Source organism: Balaenoptera physalus (assembly GCF_965194825.1).
Source record: "Balaenoptera physalus genome assembly, chromosome: 12".
Lineage (NCBI taxonomy): Eukaryota > Metazoa > Chordata > Mammalia > Artiodactyla > Balaenopteridae > Balaenoptera > Balaenoptera physalus.
Genome location: NC_138897.1, coordinates 1,531,417 through 1,554,759, shown reverse-complemented (window position 1 = coordinate 1,554,759; position 23,343 = coordinate 1,531,417). Strand labels below are relative to the sequence as shown.

The window sequence follows — 23,343 nt, the reverse complement described above, 5'->3', positions numbered from 1 at the left end:
CACTGCGGCCTGGAGGGCACGGCTGTCAGGCAGCAGGCCTCGCCCGGCTTGGACAGTGGAGAGGTCAACCCAGTGGACGTGTGCGTGGCCTGGAGCAAACAGGTGAAGCCGCAGGTTCACCTGGCTCAGGAGTAAGGCCACTTAGCAGGCTGGGGCCACCCTCCACCGCGTGCTTCCTTACACCGCGTACCCTGTACAGTGTCTTCAGACACGGGGCCGAGTAGTCGTGGGAAGGGCCCCACTGGATCCGGAGCGGAGCATTCACCTGGGGCTGGTCCCGCAGGACAGGTGAGTGGGTGGGAAGGACCCCCGGTGTTCAGCCATAGGTCAGTTTGTTTAGGAGGAGAGGGTGGGGTGAATAAGCTGCCCCTCCCAGAAGGAACAGCTGCTGGAGAAACGGGGTCTCCACTCCTCAGGCACCCAAGCACACCCGCAGCCCTCCCCTCCCCAGCCCCCAGCAGCCCTTGTGGGAGCAGAGAAGCTTCCGGGCACAGGTGCCTGAGGGGATGAGGCTGAGCTGGGCAGTGAAGGGGCCCAGGTCTCACCTCAGAGACGAGGGTCCTGGGGTTGACAGCATGACCTCTTACAGCTCAGTGACCTGGTCAGCGCCCAGGACGAGCGCCGGGCAGCTCAGGCCACAGTCAGCCTGCAGGGCGCCTCGTTCTGGAGAGTTCCGTGGCTACTGGCTAGAGGTCAGCCCCACTTCTGCCAGGACAGGCGGACGGACGCCCCGGAGCCGGGTCCACCCAGCGCTTCAGCCCAGTGCTGCCGCATGAGAATGCAGTCCCGGTGGACCCGGGATTGCACACCCGGGGAACACGAGCCCGTTACCCGATAGCCGCTGCATCTGGAAGCTGATTAAGAGGAAAAGCAGCCTATGAAATTGCATTTGAGCACAAGCGGAATGCAGGCGAATGCCCGCGGAGAGACTGTTGGAAAGGTCCGGCCCGCTCGGTCCCTCGGGCTGAGGACGGATGGGGGAGGCCTGGCTGCATCAGTGCAGGACCCCGTGTCCCGCTCAGGCACACAGCCCCTCCCCAGGCGGCAGGCGTGCGCTTCCTCAGCGAGTTTAGGTTCAGCCTCTGGGCACCGACGCCCCATGAGCGTCTGGCCTGTTCTGAGGACCTCAGCCGCCCCGGGCCTGCGCCTGTCTCCCGTACCCTTGCCCCTCCTGCCTTTCCCTCCGCTCTCAGACACACCTGATCTCCCCAGTTAGACAGGCAGCCTCCCCCAACGCCCCGACCCCCCTCCCCGCCCGGCTCCTCCCCGGAGCCCCTTGCAGCCCCACCGTCAAGTTCAGCCTTGCTTTTGCGTCCTCACCTCCTTGCATCTTCTCCTGAGTTACAGCAGGGAGCCGAGCCTCCTCGTCCTGGCCCTGCTCTGTGACTTCCCCAGAGCCACGCCCCCCGACTCTCCTCCTCCCAGCCACCGGCTCAACCTCGGGCATAGGCCACACCCCCGTCTGCCAGAGCATCAGTGCCGCTCTGCGTCCCAAATTCCACGCTCTCTCCCCTGAGACACCGTCCAGACCCAGAGCTTCAACTACTTCTGTGCAATTGGCCCCCAAACACACTTTCCAAGGCCCCCAGCAGACCCCGCATGCTCTGACCGGCCAGATGTCCCATGCCCACCCACGCCTGGTCTCCTGGTGAACAGCAAGGGCGCCCCAGGGTCCCGGCCCGGAACCCAGGGTCACTGTGACTTCCCCTCCCCGCCCACTCCCCCTCAACCAGACTCCAGGCCCCGCAGGCCACACCCCCTCTCCCCAACAGCCCTGCCATGTTTTACACCTGCTTGTGCCTAACTGAGTGACTGCACCCCTGCACTCCGGTCCTTCTTCAATCAGGATCTATCGAAAGTGCAACTTCATGAAATCGATCCTCTGCCAGCGGTCCCTCAGCGGCTCCCCATACCTCTCAGGACAAAATTTCACCCCCGACTCAACCCCCAGAAAGCCCCCTGCTCGGACCACTGCCCACCTCTAGCTCATCCACATAAACTCTTTCCTCCTTGCCTCAAGGCCTTCACAATGCTGTTCCCTCGGCCTGAAAGGCCTGCCCCCGGCTTATTACCCAACTCCTTCTCATCCTTCAAAACATAGCTCAAATGGTGCCTCCTCCAGAAAGATTCTCCGGACGTCAAGTCTAATTCAGATGATGCTATTTTCTCCAAATGAGCGGTTCAGAGGAAATAGCTTTTCTTACGTCATCATTTAGCTCCTACCACTCTAGATACGAATCGGTAAATTCTTAATATAAAATGTGCTCTGGACTCAAATGGATTTTCCACACCAACTAGTAAGAAGGGAGCACAGACAGCCCGAAGACGTGGATTTAAGTCCCAGTTCTGCCCAGTACTAGCTGCTATGTGCCTCCTTTAACCTTGCTGAGTCTCAGCACTTTCATGTGTAAAGGGGCATTACAGTATCTACTCAGGACGGGTGGAGACGGGCCATGCCCCCCATGTCGGGAGGTCGTGTAGTCGTGTGATCTCACACCTGCATCGTGTTCTGGTCACAGGACATGAAACCCGGGCGCCTGCCGTGGTGTCACTCACTCGGCTTGCGCAGAAACTAGACCACCACCACAAGGCGGGAAGCAGAAAAAACATGGCCAGGAAAAATCTGTTCTTTAACCTAAAGATGGTCTATGCACACGCTGTCCTTACTGTTCTGAAACTGGCATGAAAAGAGCAAGACATGTTCATGCCAACCTGGGTCTGCGGCTGCCCTGGTGTCTGCAGACATGGCTCTCGTCCTAAGACAGGACCTCTCCATCCCCATCAAGCTGGTTACGTGCACAGGATCTAAAAGCACAAAAGCTGGGAAACCAAAGCCAAAGTGGAATAAAACAGGAACCCCCGAGACAATGTGACAACCCTAAACCCGTCTTCTCTGTCCAGAGAAACCAATGGTCTCGGTGGGGTGAACACATAACCACGCCGTCACCCCACGGGTCCCTTGAATTTGCCGCTGGAGTTCTTGGCTCTGGGGGTGGGACCACCGGACACACTGACAAATGACAAGTGCTCAGACCAGGTCCGCATGTCACGCCTTTGCCGCGGTGTCTGCTGCTTCCGGATCTCCTTCGACTCATTCTATCTTTTGCCCACCACTAAATAAACAAAAACCATAAAGAGAGTTTTATTTTGGGCAAAGGCAACAGAGGACAGTGTGGGGTATGACAACTGCAAGGTTATTTAGGCGCCTTTTGTTTACCTTCTCCGCCTTAGCCGGGCGCGAGGAGGAGAGCAGGGTGACCGGAGGATGGCTCGCAGAGGTATAGCCAAATATCTCCCCCAAACACGGAGCCCTTCGAAAGCGGTGCGGCATAATTGTCCTGCAAAACGTTTGGAGAATCCAGGCTACTAATTAACCGCTAGTGCATCAATTAGCTATAATAGCTGTAATAATACACAAACAATGGTATGAAGTTATGCACCGCTGTGCTGCGCTCTCCATTTGGTGAGCTTTTCTTCTTCTAAGCTTTGGCTTTGAAGATTTAAGTTAATAATTTATCCCTAATGAATTTAGCCTTTCTGTTTCTCCAGGACGCAGGGTATTTAAACGACTGAAAGAAAGCATGCTATTAACACAATTTTGCTTTAAAGAAAACTTTCACCATTAAGAACAATATTTTCATATGGATGTTTCCATGTTCAGTTTCCAGAGGTGTGTGGATGAGGTTAGCTAGTTGGGCAAAGACATGGGAAAGGGGTCGGGGTGGGGTGAAAGTATACAAACTTCATTTTTCTTTGGTCGGTGATTTGACATTTCATGCAAATTTAGTTCGTCTCCTATAAGATCTATAAGCTTATGCAATACCTACATAACCTGTGAATAAAAGTAGCTCACAATAAAGCAGAATTGTTCATAAGCATAATTTTTTTTTTTTTGGATGGGAGAAAATGATCAGAGAAGTAAGTATATTGACTGAAACAAATTCCAAATAATAAAAAAACCTTCCAAGAGGCATCTCCAGCCGTCCACACGCCAGACAGACTTCCTCATAAACGGGAACCCGGAGCAGGCTCTCTCTCCTCCGCATCTTCCTTCCCTCCGCGCTCCCGGCACCCCCAGGCCCGTTCTGATGTGCACCTGTCCCTTCTCTCTTTGATGAGCCGGCACATGAAGTCAGGACCTGCCGACTGAACCACAGCCCACGACCTGTGTTCTCGACGAAGAGAGAAGCACAAGATCCCGCACGTGAGGAGGCTGGAGCGGGGCTCAGCGGGCAGGCCAGGGCAGCCACGTTCAGAGAAAAACCGACTCGGTAGCTTTCAAATACTTACATCACCAAATTCTTATGCTTGAGAAGTGTGTTTAGAACAGCGTGAAAGTGCTCCAGTGTGAAGCCGGGGGAGGCCTGGGTATGAGTGAGGTCCCCAAACTTCAGCCCCCCATGACCGTCCCCACCCTGAGGTCCCGCTTCATATGTAGACCTAAGTAAGCAAAATAAACACAAACTAGGTGGGAGAGGGTTTAGTTTTTTTTAAACATTTTATGTGGAAATAACTATGGATTCCAGGAAATGGCAAAAACAGTACAGAAATGTCCTGCTTACTGGTTTTCCCTTTTTTTATTGAAGTATAGTTGACATATAATACTGTATTATTTTCGGGTACACAACATAGTGATTCAACATTTCTGTGCATTATGAAGTGATCACCACGGTTAAGTCCGGTTACCATGTCACCATGCAAAGTTATGACAATATTCCTGACTATATTCCCTAAGCTGTGACTTATTTATGACATCCCTGTGACTTGTTTATTTCATAGCTGGAAGTTTGTGCCTCTTAATCCCCTTCCCTTATTTCATCCAACCCCCCACCCCCTTCCCTCCAACAACAACCTGTTTGTTCTCTGTATCTATGAATCTGTTTCTGTTTTGTTTGTTCATTTGTTTTGTTTTTTAGATTCCACGTATAAGTGAAATCACAAAGTATTTGTCTTACTCTGACTTATTCACTTAGCCTAATGCCCTCTAGTTTCATCTGTGATGTTGCAAATCACAAGATTCCATTGTTTACGGCAGAGTAATATTCCACGGTGTATAAAAACCACTTCTTTATCCATTCACCCATCAATGGCTTTAGCTCTGAAGTGAGTCCCTTGCAGGCAACATAGATTTGGGTCTTGTTTTGTAACCATTCAGCCACTCTCTGTCTTTTGATTGGAGCACTTGGTCCATTGACATTTAAAGTAATTATTGATAAGTATGTACTTATTGCCATTTTGTTGATTGTTTTCTGGTTGTTTTTATAGTTCTCTCATCCTGTCTTCCTCTCTTGTTCTCTTCCCTTATGATTTGATGACTCTCTTTAGTATTATGTTTGTATTCCTTTCTCTTTATTTTTTGTGTATATAATAAAGGTTTGTGGTTACCATGAAGTTCACATATAACAACCTATGTATGTAGCAATGTGCTTTAAGTTGATGGTCACTTACATTCGAGCACATTCTAAAAGCACTAACATTTCTACTCTCCCCCCACGTTTTATGTTTTGGACATCATATTTTACATCTTTTTGTTGTGTGTATTGCTTAACTAATTATTTTAAATGTAGGTGATTTTACTACTTTTGTCTTTTAACTTTTATACTAGTTTTACAGGTGGTTGATCCACTATCTTTACTATATGTTTGCCTTTACCAGTGAGACTTTTTTCTTTCATAATTTTTTTTGTTTCTAGTTATGACCTTTTCTTTTCTGTTTAAAGAAGTCCCCTTAACATTTCTTGTAAGGGCAACTTAGAAGCGATGAACTCCTTTAGCTTTTGCTTGTCTGGGAAACCCTTTATCTCTCCTTCAGCTCTAATTGATAACCTTGCTGGGTAGAGTATTCTTGGTTGTAGGTTTTTTCCTTTCATCACTTTGTGCTTGTTTCTTCTGACCTGCAGAGCTTCTGCTGAAATATCAGCTGATAATCTAATGGGGGTTCCCTTGTACAATACATAGCTAGTTGTTTTTCTCTTGCTGCTTTTAAGATTCTCTTTTTATCTTTAACTTTTGACATGTTAATTACGATGTGTCTTAGTACGGATCTTTTTAGTTAATTTTGTTTGGGACTCTCTGTGCTTCCTGGACTTGGACATCTGTTTTCTTCCCCAGGTTAGGGAATTTTTCAGCCGTTATTTCTTCAAATAGGTTTTCTGTCCCGTTCTCTCTCTCCTCTCCTTCCGTGACCCCTTTAATGTCAGTGTTAGTGCCCTCCATGTTGTCCCAGAGGCCCCTTAAACTATCTGCATTTTAAAAACATCTTTTTTTCTTTTTGCTGTTCCAATTGGGTGATTTCCACCGCCTTGTCCAAGGGGCCGGTGGTGGAGATGGGGGCCCTCGGAGGGTGAAGCCTTCCAGGGCATCACGCAGGGTCCTCCTGAAGCCTTACGTCTTGGGCGTCAGGTGAGGCTGCTCTGGGCATTTTATCTGCGAACAGGCGTTTTCAGACGTGAGTCCCCACGCACATCACTTTGTTTCTACTTCAAAGTGTGGCTCCCAGTGGCACCTCAGGCCCGTTGGTGTCACAGGGTAGAAGTCGAGTCGTCACTTTTAATCCAAACGAGGAGATTTCAGTGTAAGAACAAAGTATTCGTCCACAACCGCAGTGCAAGGGAAATAACATTAGCATTTGTCTACTGGGGTTATACAGCTTTGAGAACTTATTATATTCACTTTTGTGGTTTTCTGTATTTTTTTCTACTTTTCAAGATAACATCACTTATATATATGTAAGGAATTTAAATAGAACGGGCCTGGGCCTCAGGAAGGAGAAGAAATAACAACGCACAGGCACGGACGCATCGGATGCACTCGGTCTTGTACACTTGGCCGTTTTCCTGGGGCCCTCTTGTGTTTTTCAAACAGAGAAGAAATTCCTCGTCCGCCAGAGGGTTTGCCAGGCCTGCTCTGCCGAAGGAGCTTGACCATAGCAGAAAAAGTGGAAAGAGAATCAGAAGGCCCGAGGCTCAGTGGGCCCGGCCCCATCTGACCGTTTCCTGGGAAAGGCGGGCCACGTCTGCAGGGACTCACACGGTTCACCTTTGCTCCAGCTGAGGCCCTGGGGAAGGAAGAGCACACGGTCTTCGTTCTCCTTTTTCCTTTTGTGTCTTTGCCCTGGTAACCCACACAGGTGAGGCCTCTGTGCGGAGCTTCCTGGGCAGGTGCCCCCAGGACGGCTGGAGGGGGGACAGGAGCCCAGGGACTGGGGGGGCCCCCTCCCACCTGCTGCTCCGTAGGCCACGGGCGGCCCTGCATACGTGGCTTTCTCTGTGGGCCGGAGGGGAAAACGTCAGCAGAGTCACCCCAGCCTCAGGAGTGACGCTCTCTGGTTCTGAGCTGGGGCTGGAGCCGGGCCACCACCCGTCCTGAAGCGGACGTGTCCCTGACCATCAGCTCCCCCACGAGAGCTGCCAGCCTTGCCTCTGCTCGTAACTCTACTTTCCAAAAGCACGCTGTCGATTTCACCTACAGTTCACACTCCTCTTGGAAAGGACGGTGGAGGTCAAGACAGGGAAGGGTAGTTCAGCCACCGTGGGCGCCGCGCGGGCCCAGGTGGGGACGGCGCCCCAAGCGCCGCGGCCACTGACAGGGACTCGCTCTGACCCAGGAGACCCCCAGCCTCCCACTGAGGCTGCCCACCCCCCAACACCCCGCAGTCACCGCAGCCCTCAAAGAATCGTTCCCGGAGTGTGAAGATGTGGGAGAAGGTAAGACTGAGAGAAAATAATTTAAAACAGGTGATAAAGAGAAGAAAACTCTTGGAATGTAATGAACATTATGAGATGAAAGACCTGTGACCGATGAGCTGTGACCTGGTGACCTGCATCCCATGGCCGCAGGGCCTCCTGGCCTGCTCTGCAGGTGAGCCCCAGCCCCGGTCCATCAAGCTCCCAGCCCTGCTCTCTGGGTCCCGACGCCTGGCTCAGTTGGGGTGAAGGTTGGACACGCCCATAGATGGGGTCTCTCAGCCCCCTGCATGTGCCTCTGTGCTGGAGACCAGGGGGAGTACCCTCTGCCCGTCCCCGCCCCTGTCACCAGGCGCTGGCCCAGCCCTGCTCCCCCAACGCCCCGCCCCCAGCTCTAGGTTCTGTGCACTCAGCCGTGCTGCCAGCGTGCCATCCAGGAAGGGCCTGGCCACGTGGCCGACCTCGCCTGCATCGGGAGCATCCTACAGACAGAGGTGTAGGCCCTGCGCCCCTCGCTCCGTCCTCGCTGGTGCTTGGGGACCCTGCTGAACCACCGCGGAGCCTCCAGAGCCCGGCAGTCAGCCCACGCGGTGCAGGTGCTCCCACGGTGACCCCGGCCACCCCGTGGCCACCAGACTGCAGCCACCTGGAGCTGACAGCGGCTCCACAGTGGCAGCCAGAGGACGTCGGGGGGTCTGAGCTCTGTGGCCCCAGCACGGGAGGAAGGGCCCGAGGGCGCTCACCGGCCCTGAGAAGGTGGCTCCACACCCGTTTCCACCCGTGCTTGGATCGGGAGCACGAGTTCTGCGTCGGATGTGACCAGAACCAAAGGCCCAGGTCTCACTAGATAAAGCGGCCACGGTGAGACCACAGGGCCACGTCCCTTCCACGTGACACCCAACAACCTCGCAGGCAGCTCCTTGCACACGATTGATTTCCCGCAGAGTTTTGTCTGAAAGATGCTTCTAGATTATGGCAAGAAAGCATCCTCTAATCCTCCTGCCAATGTCATTATGTTAGCAGACAGGCCTCTCACGGCTGATTGATAACATTTAACTCCAAGCATATTTCAGCTCCAGGCGCAGCCGCCGGCCTCTGAGTGAGGCCGCCCCTGCGCTCCGCTTGTTTGCCGAGCGCACGCCGTGTTTGCGGGGGAATTTGTAAGGTGGGTGTGCGGGAGACTGTTATGGATTTGCTATCTTAGCCTGAAATGTGGGCCGCTGATTATGTGATTAAATCGATCATCATTTCTGCCTGGATCCCGTGCTTCCTGACCCATCTCCTGGCCATGGCGGGGGCAGAACTATGAGCTCCAGCACCGGGCCTGAAGCGCTTCGTTGCAGAGAAAATGCCAAAGTCCTGGCAGGCGGCTTCCAAATCTCTTTAGAAAGCAAAATATTATAACAGGTCTTCGGGTAACTAAGCAAGCAGCCTTTGTTGTCAGGAGGGAACGTGGCAGGTGGGGGAGAGGGGCCGTCTGGTCGATGGGACTGTTGATCCCGGCTTTACCTGGGGCCATGCAGAGCCTCCCGTCCATATTCAGGAGGTAGAGACCCTCTCGTTCTATGGACGTGATTTACATTGCACGACACGGGGCTCACTTCTGCGCCCAGTGGGTTTGCAGGACAGCACGTCACGGCTCACAGCACCCCCCCCCCTTCTTCTCCGGTCTCAGACCCCAGGGGAGGGAACCCCACCCAACCCAGGAGGGGAGTGCGAGCCCCGCCCCAGGGGACACAGACATCACCCCTTCTCGACCTTTTGGCTCTGGACCATCCTTAGGAGGGCTCTACCGTTTGACAGCAAAAGGCATCAGAAATGCTGTCCATCATCTTTCATGTGTCAGTCTGTGCTCAGCTCAGCTCTGGGGACTTTTCCCTCCCTCCCGCCCCTCCCAGGCTCCCAGGTAACTGAACAGCTCCTCTTTGCTAGCAAGTTGTACCTCTCGGCTCTCAGCAGGAAAATCTGGGACAACTCAATCTCCCAGCGGAAACTGCTGTGACCCCAACAGATCTTTTAAAAATCAGAACATCTGGTCAGTCACCTTCTCCCATATGGGTAAACAGAGCTGAGTTAACAAGGCCACATCAGGAAACTGGGGAAGCAGGTAGATTTAACGGTTACAGGATGGCGCTGGGCTAGTGTGTCAGCCCCGGGAAGGCGCATGGGGCGGGAACAACCGTGCTCATCAGTCCTTTTAAACAGCAAATCGCTCATAAGCATGAAAATATTATTTTTAAAAAAAAGTTAGACAGCTGCTGGGATTGTGTTCCTCACTTTGTGAAAGGCAAGCTTCCTGAGCTTCCTGCCCTGAAAAACAGTTCAGTACTTATTAGGCTTATGCAATCATCATTGTAATTACTATTTATCTATTGGGAATCGGGGTTTTTTTTTTTTAAAGTATTATTTTGCTGCAAGAGGGGACCAGGGGAGGGAGAAGCTTCCGTGGTTCATGACCCAGAGGCCACCCCCAGGATCCTCGAGATGGGAGTCAGAGGTCCCCTCTGCCTTTCCCAGCAGGAGGCGGCTGCTGGGTGTAACAAACAGGACTGCCTCCCCAGTGCCCGCAAGAGGCTGGGCTCTTTCACTCCGAGCTGGCGGTGTGTTTCCATAAAACAGAAGTGTTTCCGGGCGGCCGACCGCTCCAGCACTCTGGTCAAGCTGTTCCTCTGGGCAGCATCGGGTCACTGCAGGGCCCCAGCCGCTGCCTTCCCACTGTCCTCCCAGGCCCCTGTCCCCCCGTCCGCTCCCCAGGGTCGAGGGCTCTGCCCCTCCCCGTCCCACTGCGTGCAGAGCACAGGTTTGAAACAAGTCTAAGGACATCCCCAGACAGGGGCCGTCTTCCCCCAGTGTGTGTTTGGGGGGAGGAGGGATGGCTCTTTGTCACTTGTTTTATCAAACTCTACGGTGAGTTAGTTGACACTCCCAGGAGGTCACCTACCCTTTAAGATTGTCCACGGTCTCGGTAAGCAGCCGTGAGGGACCAAACTGCAGAGCAAGTACCTACACCAGCAACAAATTATCTAAAATGAAAAAGGAATCCTGTCGCTGAAAACTCAACCGATAATTTAGAACTTTTTCTCCGCAGAGATGACACCTGGGCCCGAGTGACCCCCAGTGTGAGCGGCACGGAGCCTAAGAAAACCCAACCCGTGGGTCCCGCTAGGGTTTCCCTCCTCCTCTCTCTCCTTTCAGACACTCCCCAGGGACAACTTTACAGCAGGACTTGTCTCAGACTTCCGGAGTCGGCCCCAGCGCCTGGCTGGGCATCCACCTGTCGGGCCGGGCATCCCCATCCGTCACCCAGACGTCCCCACACCGGCGCCCGTGGGAAGTGGCCCGAAGGGTCACCTGGGTCTTTCAGGAGCCCCACCTGGACCCAGAGCTTGAGGCCCGCCCAGAATGAAGGCGGAGGGAGAGGAGACTCCCTCGCTGGCCCCCTTCTCACCCCGTGACCCCTTCTGTCTGCCAGTCACCCTGACGGACATGGCGCCCAGAGTCCGTGGGGGGACAGAGCAAAGGCCGGGCCGGGAGGCTGCCAGCGTGAGGAACCCCGTCCACAGAGGGTAAAGCCAGGCAGCCCCACCGCCTCTCCAAACAGTGAAGAAAATCCACCCGACTCAGCCTTCTAGTATCTTACAGAATTTCCTTTTCTTCATTGTCCAAACTTTAAATCGTGAGTGAAACTAACTTGGAAACTCTGGACCTCTTGGGCTGTATATACACACACAAGTATAACGCAGATACAGCTTCCTGATGAGTCATGATCAACCAGAACTAACAAGGGCTGTGCCTACTCTGACTCTTTTCAGGAATTGTGAAAACAAGACACGGGATTAGAAAGGATCAGTGCTGGGCAAAGTGACAGCAGGATCCTGAAGAAATAGACGACCCCGGCCTTGACCAGCCTACAAACCCGCCCTGCCTCCGGGACCCCAGCTCTTCTGCGTGCACATGACCCCCAAGGGACCTCACCCCCCCAAAGCACACCTCTAAGGAGGGGCTGGCTGGCGGTTGACGGTGTCGGTGGTAAACCAATGATAAGATCTGCATTCGAATAACTAAAATAAATAAAGGCACATCAACAAAAACAACCGCCTTCTACTCTTGGAGAACGATTTGGTCCATGTCATACTCACCACTGTGTTTTAGATTTTCTCCAGTGCACAGGTTCTGGTGTAATTTATTTTAGATGCCAAAAAGCACATTATTTGGCAATTGTATCACTCCAGGTATAATAAAAAAAAAAAAAATTTTCCATTATTGTGTGTCATTTGGTTAAGTCTCCATCAAACCCTTTTCAAATTCAAAGCAGCCAGCTCCACAATAAGTAACTACAGCCCAGAATTAGTGATCACGTTTTTTTTCCTCAGAGTTAATTGAAACTGATGTGTTTTGAAATCATAGTGGGGGTCTCTCGAGAAAAGGGCTGTGTGTTATTCAATCGGGGGCATAAAGCAGCCAGAGTCAGCACGACTCCGCCACCAGAACCCGTCCCGTTGGCACCGGTGGGCCCCGCACTGCAGCCTCTCCCAGTGGATAAATATTTAAATTATATGTGTGTCAACGTACAGAGCAACCTGAAAGGAACCTGTTCTTTCTCCTTCTGTCATCGGGCTGTGAGTCCTGAATAAATCTCCAGGTCAGCGGAGACGCCCTTTCCAAATCACAGAGTAGCTGACCTCTTGTGGCAGACCTTCCCTTCTTCTTCACCCTGAGACTAATTTCTCCAGGCTTAGAGGGGCATTTCCAATTAACAGCAACGTCATTTTCGATCACAGCTTTGCACAGTTTCAACGCTAAGGTGTAAACATTGGAACACTCAGCGGCAGTGATTCACAAGCGCAGGAAGGGAAGTGCACGCGTCTCGTTGGCTGGTTCCAGCCAGGTCCACTTTCTAGAATTCCACGCCAGCTGCACTCCATACATTTTTCACAATGATCATGAAGTTCCTTTTATTTTATTCTTATTCCTCCGCCCCTTTGGCTGCTTCTGGCGTTTCTTCATGACACGTGAAGTACACCTGTGCTACAAAATCCGTTAGGAAACACTTCCAGACCCATCACAGCACCGTAATTTGAATTGAATGGAACGATACCCCAGCCAGTTAATGTGAGGATATTTGAGTCTGTTAAGCAACCCAATGGCCAGGTCCCATTTCCAGCACTGCACAGGTAAACAGATTACCTGGTGAGCAGCTCCATCTTAACGGGGTGTGGTCCTTCTGGTGCCGAGCTCCACGGTGGGTACCACAGTGCGCGTTTGGGGAGAGGAGATTTGGTTCTTAGCGCAACCAAAAATACCCAGAGAGCTGGGGAGGTTGGGAGGCTCGTGAGTTGCCCGTGTCTGGGGCACTTCTGAGAGGTGTGATTGGCTCCACAAGCAGATTTCAGGTATTCGATGGAGAAGGACCCGCTGTTGGCCTCAAGTTACCAGCAGTCCGGGATTTAGCTGACGTGACCTGCAATGTGCTCAGGAGATGCTTCTGGGACCCAGGACCAGAACCCCCAAACCTTTCTCCCTACCCACAAACCAAATAGAATTCTCAAAACCTTGTCACCACCTTGTAAAAAACTCTTTACTTGTTCAGGTTGCCGGGTTCATCCTCCTGTCTTTGTGGATGAGGCCGAAGTTAGAGTGAGTACGAAGGCGGTGGACGGGGCCGCAGGCAGAGCAGGGACCTCGGTCGGGAGGGGCTGACGGGGGCCCCCATGGTCCCTACTTACCTTCCTCAGCCACCACCCCCCGTGCAGGTGCGACGAGGAACTCACGCTGTGCTTTGTTTCACAAAAGGATGCGATCAGGTGCTCACCTGGCCTGTGACACAGGAGAGCAGGCCCTGGGGAGGGTCCCCGTCGCCCACCCGCCCACGGGATCTAGGGGCCCGATGCGCTTCCGAGCTGCTCAGCGTCCGTCCGCGGTGACTCTGCCTCCTGGAAACCTGGTTACTGTGGGCAGCTGAGAAAGGGCGCCTCTCAACGCTGATTATCTCTGGGCAAAACTACAGCTTCACGGTTTTTAAATGTAAATAAAGTTTATAGTTTAGTTTTTAATTTAATTTAACCCTCAATCCTCACCTTCCAATGAATGTCAACCAAGAATGTAGTGGTTTCTTTTTTGGACAAGAGCAGAAGTCCAGTCCGAGTCTTTGCTACAAAATGCGTGTTTAGCCAAAAGTTGTTTCTGGGACTCTCTCCCCCTCCCCACCCCATTTCCTATCCTCACCAGGAAGGCCGATGAGATGGAAAGTGCCCAGTGGATACAGAAGCTGGTGACACTGTTAAGATGTAACTTCTCCATCGGCAAGACTGTGTCTCCGGGACGTCCCAGACTATCCTGTCCTTGCTCAGATAGCGCAGCTGTCAGACGGCGGAGCCGGTAGGCAGCTCCCGGACCCCGCACGAGGCCAGCATCAGGCGAGTGCGTGGTGGCAGGAAGTTGGTCATTGTCTTTGGCTCTGGCGTCACTGATTTTCAAAAAGCTGAGGATCTCCTGGATCAGAAAGCAGTTGTCAAGAAACTGCTCTCTCCTGGAGATAGTCTTTTAAGAGATAAACAGGCACGTGCACGCGTGCACACACACACCGACAACAACAAGTAGAAATTAGACACGTGGGCTTCCCTGGTGGCGCAGTGGTTGAGAACCTGCCTGCCGATGCAGGGGACATGGGTTCGAGCCCTGGTCTGGGAAGATCCCACATGCCGCGGAGCAACTGGGCCCGTGAGCCACAACTACTGAGCCTGCGCGTCTGGAGCCTGTGCTCCGCAACAAGAGAGGCCGCGACAGTGAGAGGCCCGCGCACCGCGATGAAGAGTGGCTCCCGCTTGCCGCAACTGGAGAAAGCCCTCACACAGAAACGAAGACTCAACACAGCCAAAAATAAATAAATAAATAAATAAATAAATAAATAAATAATTTAAAAAAAAAAAACCTAGCTTCAATTTGTTTTTTTAAAAAAAAAAAAGAAATTAGACACGTGAGTGTGAAGGTAAAACTACGCAGACATGCAGAAGGCAAGCATGATTGCAGATAAATGTCTAGAGAGTAATGGCGGGGGGGCGGGTAGGGGGAAGGACGCAGAGGTCAAGGATGTGACAGTCGCCTCCCCTGCCATCCCGGGGGGCCAGCCGTCTCACCACCACCCCGTCCTGGGGGCTTCTGGAAAGACTTGAGGGATGTGGGAGATGGATCTGTCTGTGCTGGCAGCTGAGAGAGGCCTTTCCGCACACGAGCCATCGAGATAGGCTGGGAAGGGAAATCTCCCATACCCTAAAATCCTGCCTGGCCGATGATCTGAACAGGCAAATGGCATCCGTCTTACAAACCCCACACTACTCAGTGTGTGTTTAACACTGAGCACAGCAAACCAAGATTCCCGAGCTTCCGTCTCACTTGTCAGCAGTCACAGAAACAACCTTTCATTTAGGAGGGTTTTCTTGGGGGTGAGGATGGAGATATTTGTGTTTAGCAATTTGAACGAACTAGTGAATTGTGATGAATGACCTCCTCACGTTAGGGGTATTCAGATAAGTGCTTCTAGGGATTTATATTTATGACAAAACCATTCAATATAACTCGTACCTTCGCTGACGAACCAAAAGTTATCGTTTCTTCTCAGTATAAATATTTAACAAATTAGTGAGCTACTTTGTGGTCCATGTAATCTCTTGTTCACGATGGTCTCGTTTACCTGGCAAATTTTAGTTGTAAATTATCAGCATGGCCTTTCAGTCTCCAATTTATTTTTTTGGTCTGGTTCGGGTTTGGATTTTTAATTATAACACCAGACTGGCTTGCATGGAAGAATTTGGCCCATTTTCACTGTTTTAATAAGATTGTTGCTGATGGAATTATACATAATTGAACCTATTCCAATATTTATCATCTCAAAAATCCCATCCCCAAGCATTTCAAAAGTCAAACATCTCCACCAAAAAAACCGCGGAGGTTCACGACCCACAGCAAAATGGGTGTGGACGTGCCCCCAGCTGTGCCAAAGCTCCCAAGAGGCAGGCGTCCCTCCTGGCAATTCCCATCCGAGGATTCGTCCCCATAAAGCACATAGCACTTAGTCACGAGCCGGCCTTTTCATTGTTAAAAAGAAGACAATGCTCGGTGAGGGCGACGCTGAACCCCTGCCCAGCTCCTCACGGCGTGCGGAAGACCTGCTGGAGGGGCAACACCTTCTACACTGTTGGTCTGGGATACGCGCCCCCGCCCCCAGGTCTCTTTCCAGACGCTACTCCTTCCAAGGGCCAGCGATGTTCTGCACAGCCTTCTCCGGGCAGACGATCCGTCTCTCTCGGCAAGTGTTCTTCCTTCTCAAACACCTCTCGTGTGTCCTAGCCCAGCGCTGACTGATGAGACAGCCCATCAGCTGAGCCTGAGCGCTGAGGGGAGGGAGCCCGGCGGCCAGGGGATCAGATGGAGGGACTGCACGTGGCCACTGTCCCAGGCCAGACGCGGTGTCCGGTGGCACTGGCACAGCCACACCTTCCTGGGCCGCCTTCCTGCGGGACTGCGGGTGTGGACAGAGGGCGGGGCTGGAGCCTCCCTGGTCCTCGGTGGGTCCACCTCATCCCTGCAGCCCCTGGCACTCGGCTCTCCCGGACCCCGCTGCGCCGCGGCCTCCAGAGCAGCTCAGGGTGGGGGGAGATGGTCACCACTCCCAGACGCTCGGACCTGGGTCCCCCCATCCCCGCCCCGTCCTTCGATCGAGGGTCTCAAATGTCCTCTGCCTACAGCCCTCAGTATGCGGTGAATTTTCACGGCACCTTTAGGCCCCCAAAACAGCAAATCATTCCCTTTATCAAGAGGCCAGGTCCAGACAACTTGATGAGTATTCACGTCCTAACAAGTAGCAGCCATTTGGAAAAACAACACAGGCAGTCGTAAAGGAGAATAGCTGTTCTTTCCTTCTTAACCACAACCACCTACGATGGGGCGTGTGCTCTTGCTGGCTCCCTCGCAGCTTCTCAGTCCTCGGACCCACAGGGCACCCACCTCAAGTCCTGCCCCCGCTGACCGTCCGGCACCAGGTCTTTATCCAGAGTCTCCACGTGCTTCCAGCACAAAGGCGTTGCCTGAGTGCTGTGTCCGGAGGGTGGGCTTTCCGTGCCGCTGGGGAGGGCGGGGTGGTGGCCTCGGTACCGGATCCTGAGACAAAACTGAGCCAGTGGCAGGGCAGGGAGGACCGGCGTGGCGGACGGGACACAGGGCCGGGAGGGCAAGGGGTCGGGTGGCTCACATCTGGGGAAGGGGCTCCTGAGAGGACAGTCACCCCAGGGTCAGAGGCAGGACCGGCAAGACCCTGAGACCACCTTCAGCCAGCTTCCACGCCCCCTCCCTGGCCCTGAGAGGCTGGGGACTGGAAGGGCCCATCCGCTCACATCACACAAGGGGGCTGAGGTCGGGCAGGGGCTGCTCTGTGCCCGAAGATGCCACTTGGATTATTTCGAACCTGCTTAAGGTGACGCCTAGATGAACAGTCCCCTGGCAAGGCAGGGCCGCGTTTCCTTTCTTACAACCTTAACAACAAAAGCTGCCGTGCACACGACGACCTCCTAATCCTAAGCCTCAGCTCCTCTGGCCTCGGGCACCTGGCGCCAGCGCCACCCCGACCTTTTCAAAGCACAGGCCTGATAGAGCCATCCTTTGCCGTGACTTCGCTGCGGCTCCCCAGTGTCCTGACAGCAACGTTCCCCTTGTGGCTCTGACGTCCCCTTGGGCCCCAGACTCCTCTTCTTCCAGCCAACAACTACAACGAGACGGAGAAGACCGGGTGCTGGTTCCCACCTCAGCCGGCACAGACAGCATCGCATCGTTTACGCTCTAATCCCAATGGCAAGAACCAGAAGCATGGACATGTCTAGGTAGGGGACGGGGCAGGACACGCAGCCCCTGGCCGGCAGCCACGTCTGAGGACACGGTAACTCGTGGACGGGGACACACAGGCATGGGGACAGCTGGTCCTTTCTGCCACAGCCTCTGGCCCTGGACCACACATACGACCCTAACTTCATCACCCAAGTCCCGGCTCACTGCATCCAGCTCAGGCCCCAGGCTCTTGGGCGATACGAAGCCCCATCAGGGCCCAGATGTGCCTCCCGCTGCCCAGAGGCCTGTGAACCCCAGGCGGGTGTGGTCGGCCCCTGCCTCCACCTCAGGGACCCTGCTGGACCCATCACCTCCATGGCCGCATCTGAAGTCGTGCCGGGGAAAGGAGCCCTACTTGTGCAGGTTTGGGGTCCGATGGGGACGCTAGGCTTGGGCTCTCCGGGACCTCTTAGTCTGGGTGTCCTGGCCCTCCCTGAGCAAAGCCCACGGAGGATCGCAGCCGTGGGCCTTCCGGGTCCCAGGAAGCAGCGGCAGGGGTCTTACACACTCCGCGGGCCCGCTGTGTTCCCTGCTTGTCTGCACATCTCCCCGCCCGCCAGCCTCCACCCTGAGACCCTCTGAGACACGGGCAGGAAAGCGCTCAGCCCGGCTGGCACAGAGTGACTCATTTTGTTCAACAGAGAAGTCTTCGTAATCCAAACTACTTTTCAGTCTTATCTCTTACCTTTCAGGATCCAGAAGCAATTTCTTCCAACCCCGTGAAGCTCTGATGCCTCACCTGGGTTTTTCTTCCATTTCCACTTGAAACCCACCAGCTATCATCCGAGCTCACCTTCTGCTCGTAACGCGCCCCCCCCCCCCGGCGATGGCCGTGGCAGCCAGCGAACGCTAACAGCTTGGGCCTTCCCGAAGACCCCCCTGCAGCCAGAGGCTCTGTGACAAGGAGGCCTGCCTTCCAAGACATTGCGGGCGACAGTTTTGCCAAACGTTCTGCCAGGGCTTAATGGGCCTCACCAGCCCTCTGGCCTGCAGTGCCAACCTCACCATCCATCAACATACCGCCAGAACGAGGCCGTAGTTTCAGGTTTTTATCACACCTGCACCCACTTCCAAAATGAACAAAAAATAAGCTTCCAAATTCCAGTGGCTTCACCCATCTATTTCCCATTCACTTCGCAATCCTACATGGCTATTTCCGTCGGCTACTGGCCGCCCTCCACATGGCCGTTCTGGGGGCCAGGCTCCCCCCGCCTGTGGCGTAACCCTCCTCCCCGGCTTCAGACGCCCTTCACAGCCGTGGTGGGCAAAGACCGCCAACTTCTTAACACGTTGGCCTGGAAGGGACAGACGCAGCGTCCCCTCCACTCCATCAGTGAGAACTAGTCACTGGGCTCCGCCAACATGCAGGGGGCGGGGTGCAGAGCTGCAAACGAGCCCCCCGTGGACACTGTCCCCGGCAACAGCTCCCGCTACACCGTGGATGAAGAAACCCCAATCTCTGAAGCCACCTCTGCAAAGAGGAGCATAAAAAAATTCAAAAGAATCGCTGCTTGTGGTTCTCAGATTTTTCTGTGCACAAGAATCAACATAGAGTCTAAATAAAAACGCAGACCCCTCACTCCATACCCAGGGGTTTGGATCCAACAGGTCTGAACCTAGGGCCCGAGGTTCTGCACTTTTGACTAGTACCCACAGGAGGGTCTGCTGAGGGTACTTTGAGAATGCAACAATAGGGAGTCTAAAACGATTAATAAAAGATTGATAAATCGCGTTGATCCATAGAGAGGAGGACTCACTGTGGCTCCAGAGCATTAGTTTCTAGAGGTCCCAGCACGGTCTCAAGGGTCTCTCCGGCTCTGTGCCTCGTGACCTGGGGAAAGAAAGCGTCATTCATGGTCACTTCGGTGGGAAAGCCTGGAGACCACAAGGTCACCTCCTCACTGGGAGAAGCAGAAGAGTGCATGTTTAACTGAGTGGTCACACATCCTGCTCAAACTTTGCTCCACACTTTCTAAACAAACGCATCTTCCTAAAAACAGCTCCCGCTCAGTTTGGAACATTTTGCCTGCAGATTTCAAAGTACATCCAGTCTCTTCATGGCACACAATGAACACCTGCCAAAGGCTCAGCCTTGTGCTAAACACAGGAGCTAGACAGAGGAAAACCAAATTTGCGCTTGGAAACCAAGTCTTCCAGGCAGGGTGGCCTGTAGGAACCAAATGGTGACACGACAGGTGCCAGGAGAGAAGCACGAATTACGTTTGGGGAGACCGACAAGGAAAGCGGTGTGTGCGGCGGCTTAGGCGTTCCTGGGATGTTCATTAAGCTTCACTGTCTACGTGGAAAGGGCACATGTACTTGTTTAATGACAGTCAGTACCCAAGAGCAAAGGAAAGTATCAGACAACATAAAATGACAAGTGTATAGTGTCAACGAGGCAGAGAAACGGGAAATTTTGAGAAAGGGATTTGCATTTTTCATTATTTCTAGACAGGGTGGTATTGCAGTGGCAGCATGACACCTAAAAATAAGACAACAGAGAAGAAATTCTTTCCAGCACCCCCATCAGCAACTTGCCGTCTTTGGACAACTCACAACTTTGGACAACTCATCTCGTTCATCCCTCCCTGTCTGTTGAACAGAGGTGCTAACTTCTTTCTCCCGTGAAGATGCTGGGGGGGGGGGGGGCGGCGGGATAACGACGGTTGCTAAGGTAACAGCTGGATTCAGACTCTCTTTCCATCCCCGATCCCCAGTTTGCCCTCCCTTCAAGGCCTTCAGACCCTTTTTCTAGCCCCGGAGCTGTCCGTGGTCCTCACATTTTCTGGGCACATCCTCTGAAGTATTGACTTAACACTTCAGCTAAACTTTTCTTTGCATAAAATGTAATTACCTGTTCCCCTAACACAAGAGTGCAGAAAACATTAGTAGGACTTCCATGTGGGTCGAATTGCAGCAGAGATAACTGCTGGTGAGCCTGAAGGCTTGGTCCTCTGTAAACTTTATTTGCTATTAATCATCCAAGCAGCAGAAAAATAGGATAGGAAGTTTTAATTGTCCTGACAGCCAGGGTTTCAAAGTGTGGAGACATTTGAGGCTGTCTGACAAGAGTATCAGATGAGCTAAAGTCACCAAGGAGAACGAGCATGTAAGTGCAAGGAAGGATGTTCTCTTTTCTAAAAAAGATGGACCTTGATGTTTCTCCCCCATGATTTCGGGCAAAATGCACCGTTACAGCCTGTTTACAATATACTCAGAATGTAAGAGAGTGGAGACTGGTGCTTTACAGGGCATCTTGGGATATTCAAAAAATTAAATACTTTCTACGTCTGTCATGCAGAAACACGGCTCTGAGATGCGGAAGCAGAGGGTTTACGTGGCAGTGCTCCTGAGCAGGGGTGCGGGGGGACGGCAGAAGTCCAACCATGGTGCAACAGCCCCGGAGACCCCCGTGTGGGAGGAGCTCTGCGGAGAAGACGGCCCTGAGCACTGCGCCACTAAAGCGAACGGGCACTTGTAGGCTGCACTGGGCAGCTCCATCACCCGGTCTCCGGATGGGGCTGCCCCAGGGTGGGTCCCTGCGCGTGTCTACCCTCTGACTTCTTACCGCTGTTAGCTGTCGTCTGTTTCTCCTGATGTTAAAATGACCTTTCAGTGCGCTTGCCAAAACCTCCCCCAGCGACTCAGGAGTCTGGTCACTGGAGACCTCCCTCTGCTGCCCATCTGGACCTCAAATCCTCCTGACTGCTTAGAGTTCGTTGCAATTGTTCTCAGTCAAATAGATGGAGAATGAAAGTACAAAACTTTATCTTCTTCTTCTAATGTAATATTTTATGTACAGAATTATGTTAGAGTAAAACATTCTCTGTGCTCAATAAAACAGCTGATTTAAAGCTTAGCAGGAAATATCTTGGTTTCTTGGCTAAGACCAGCTGCTAAAGGACAGTAAAACATTTATATGCAGGAGAACACACATCCAACTCACCCAATCTTGCAAAAATATTCTTTAATATCCATGTGTCATTTCTTTTGAAAGACTGAGGGTAAAGATATATGGTGCCTGTAAAGATGTTTTTTCCCAAGAGTTTCTTATTTTCCCATTATTTCTAAGTTAGCTGATTCCATTGACAATTTTTTAGCTTTCTACATCTAGAGATACACCGTGTCTCTGTTTAAATATATGAACTTATAATGACGCTGTATAAGATTATTTCAAAAAATTTATATTAATATTTGGTTTTCTGAATCACAAGACAGTGTTCTAAGTGGACAGAAATCTTAGAATAGTCCCTTTAAGTGGACACTAGTCAATCACATTATTGAGTTCCAAAGGTACAAAGAAGTGCACGAGAAAAATGTTATGAACTTGAATAGAAAATAAAATGACACCAGACATATGAATGTTTCCTGGGTGAATCCTGGTAACAAGATTTAATTTCAACAGACATTTTCAGCCAAGCTTTATACAGGAACTGTATTCATACATATTAGGACCAGTATAAAGGTTCCTAACTCCCACCATGAATGACGGGAGGAAGGGGTGTCACTTCCTTAAGGAAAAAATCCTATTAATAAACATAGAAGAAGTGAGAGAAACAGGAGATCACCATTACAACACCTCCCTAGTGATGGTCACAGGCAAGATCCATCATGAGATGTGAAATTGGTGAGAAAGGTTTCAGAAGAAACTGAATATCTGTATAATTTCAAGTTTCACCCCCTCCCCAAGGTATTTATTCTTACAAAGGGAAAGATAGTAACTTTACTGTGGAGAAATCTGGCAGACGCCACCTTAATCGAGAGATCAAGGTTACATCACCCACAGTGAGACACAGAGACACCACGTACCTTCCGATACGATGCCCTGAAAATCAGACACCACATCCTGGGCACTCTTGCCAAAAATGCATGACTTCAATCTAATCAGGACGAAGCATCAGACAAACACAAACTGAGGGACCTTCTACAAAGCAACTGCCGGGATTCGTCACAAGTGCCAAGGGCGCGAGAGACAAGGACTTTCTCCCGCACCACAGACGGGAGCCTGGGAGCTGTGACCCCAAATGCAGCAGGGAACCCAGGCCTGATCCCAGCCAGGAGAAGGGCGTCATTAGGAAAGCCAGTGACATAGGGCAAGGTCTGAAGGTTAGTGACAGCCCTGCACCGAAGTTAAGGTCTTCGTTTCACTACTGTCCCCTTGTAGCGGTCACCAGCAACATCGGAGGAGCACGCAGGAACTCTGCACGATTTTTGCAACTTTTCTCTGAGTCTAAAATTATTTCAAAATTTAAAAAATAAACTAGCCAAACACCTCGTGCTGCAGTTATGCTGATTTCCGGGGAACCTCTTCAACGTGATCATAGGGCACATCGCCAACAGTACTTCATCCGGGAAGGAAAGCGGGTTCACACCATGACAGGGAGAGGAAAGAGGCTGCGAGGACCCCAGATAACATTTGACCGCTGAAACCCCAAACCACCACAGGAGCTTCTCGCCCTCCGCACAGGAGCTTCTCGCCCTCCGCACCGCGCCCTGCAGCAGAATCTCTTCCGCTCCCACCTTCAAGGGAGGCGGCCGTTTTGACTGCAAGACGGGGACAAACATACCAGTGAGTAAAAGATCAAATGGGAGTGGAACCATGGCTGATGGAAACAGGACATTCGGGGGAGCCAGGACACAGCGAGACCGTGGGTGATCCTGACTCGGGCCCTCGCGCACCCTGGGTCCCTCACTCGCCTCACAGACGGCAAATGCCAGCCGGAGCTTCCGTTTAAAAGGGGAGACATTAAACACGGCACAAAGCACATCGTGGCGCATATTCA

At 52.3% G+C, this 23,343-nt stretch overlaps 1 long non-coding RNA gene across 1 annotated transcript in view; it reads right to left on the bottom strand.

Annotated features, from left to right (window-relative positions):
* Positions 1–23,343, bottom strand: part of LOC309639635 — a 187,076-nt gene that overhangs the window by 89,337 nt on the left and 74,396 nt on the right. Inside the window, exon 2 of the long non-coding RNA XR_014251778.1 lies at positions 19,318–19,391. This is a non-coding gene — a long non-coding RNA (uncharacterized lncRNA). The remainder of the gene's footprint in view (positions 1–19,317; positions 19,392–23,343) is intronic.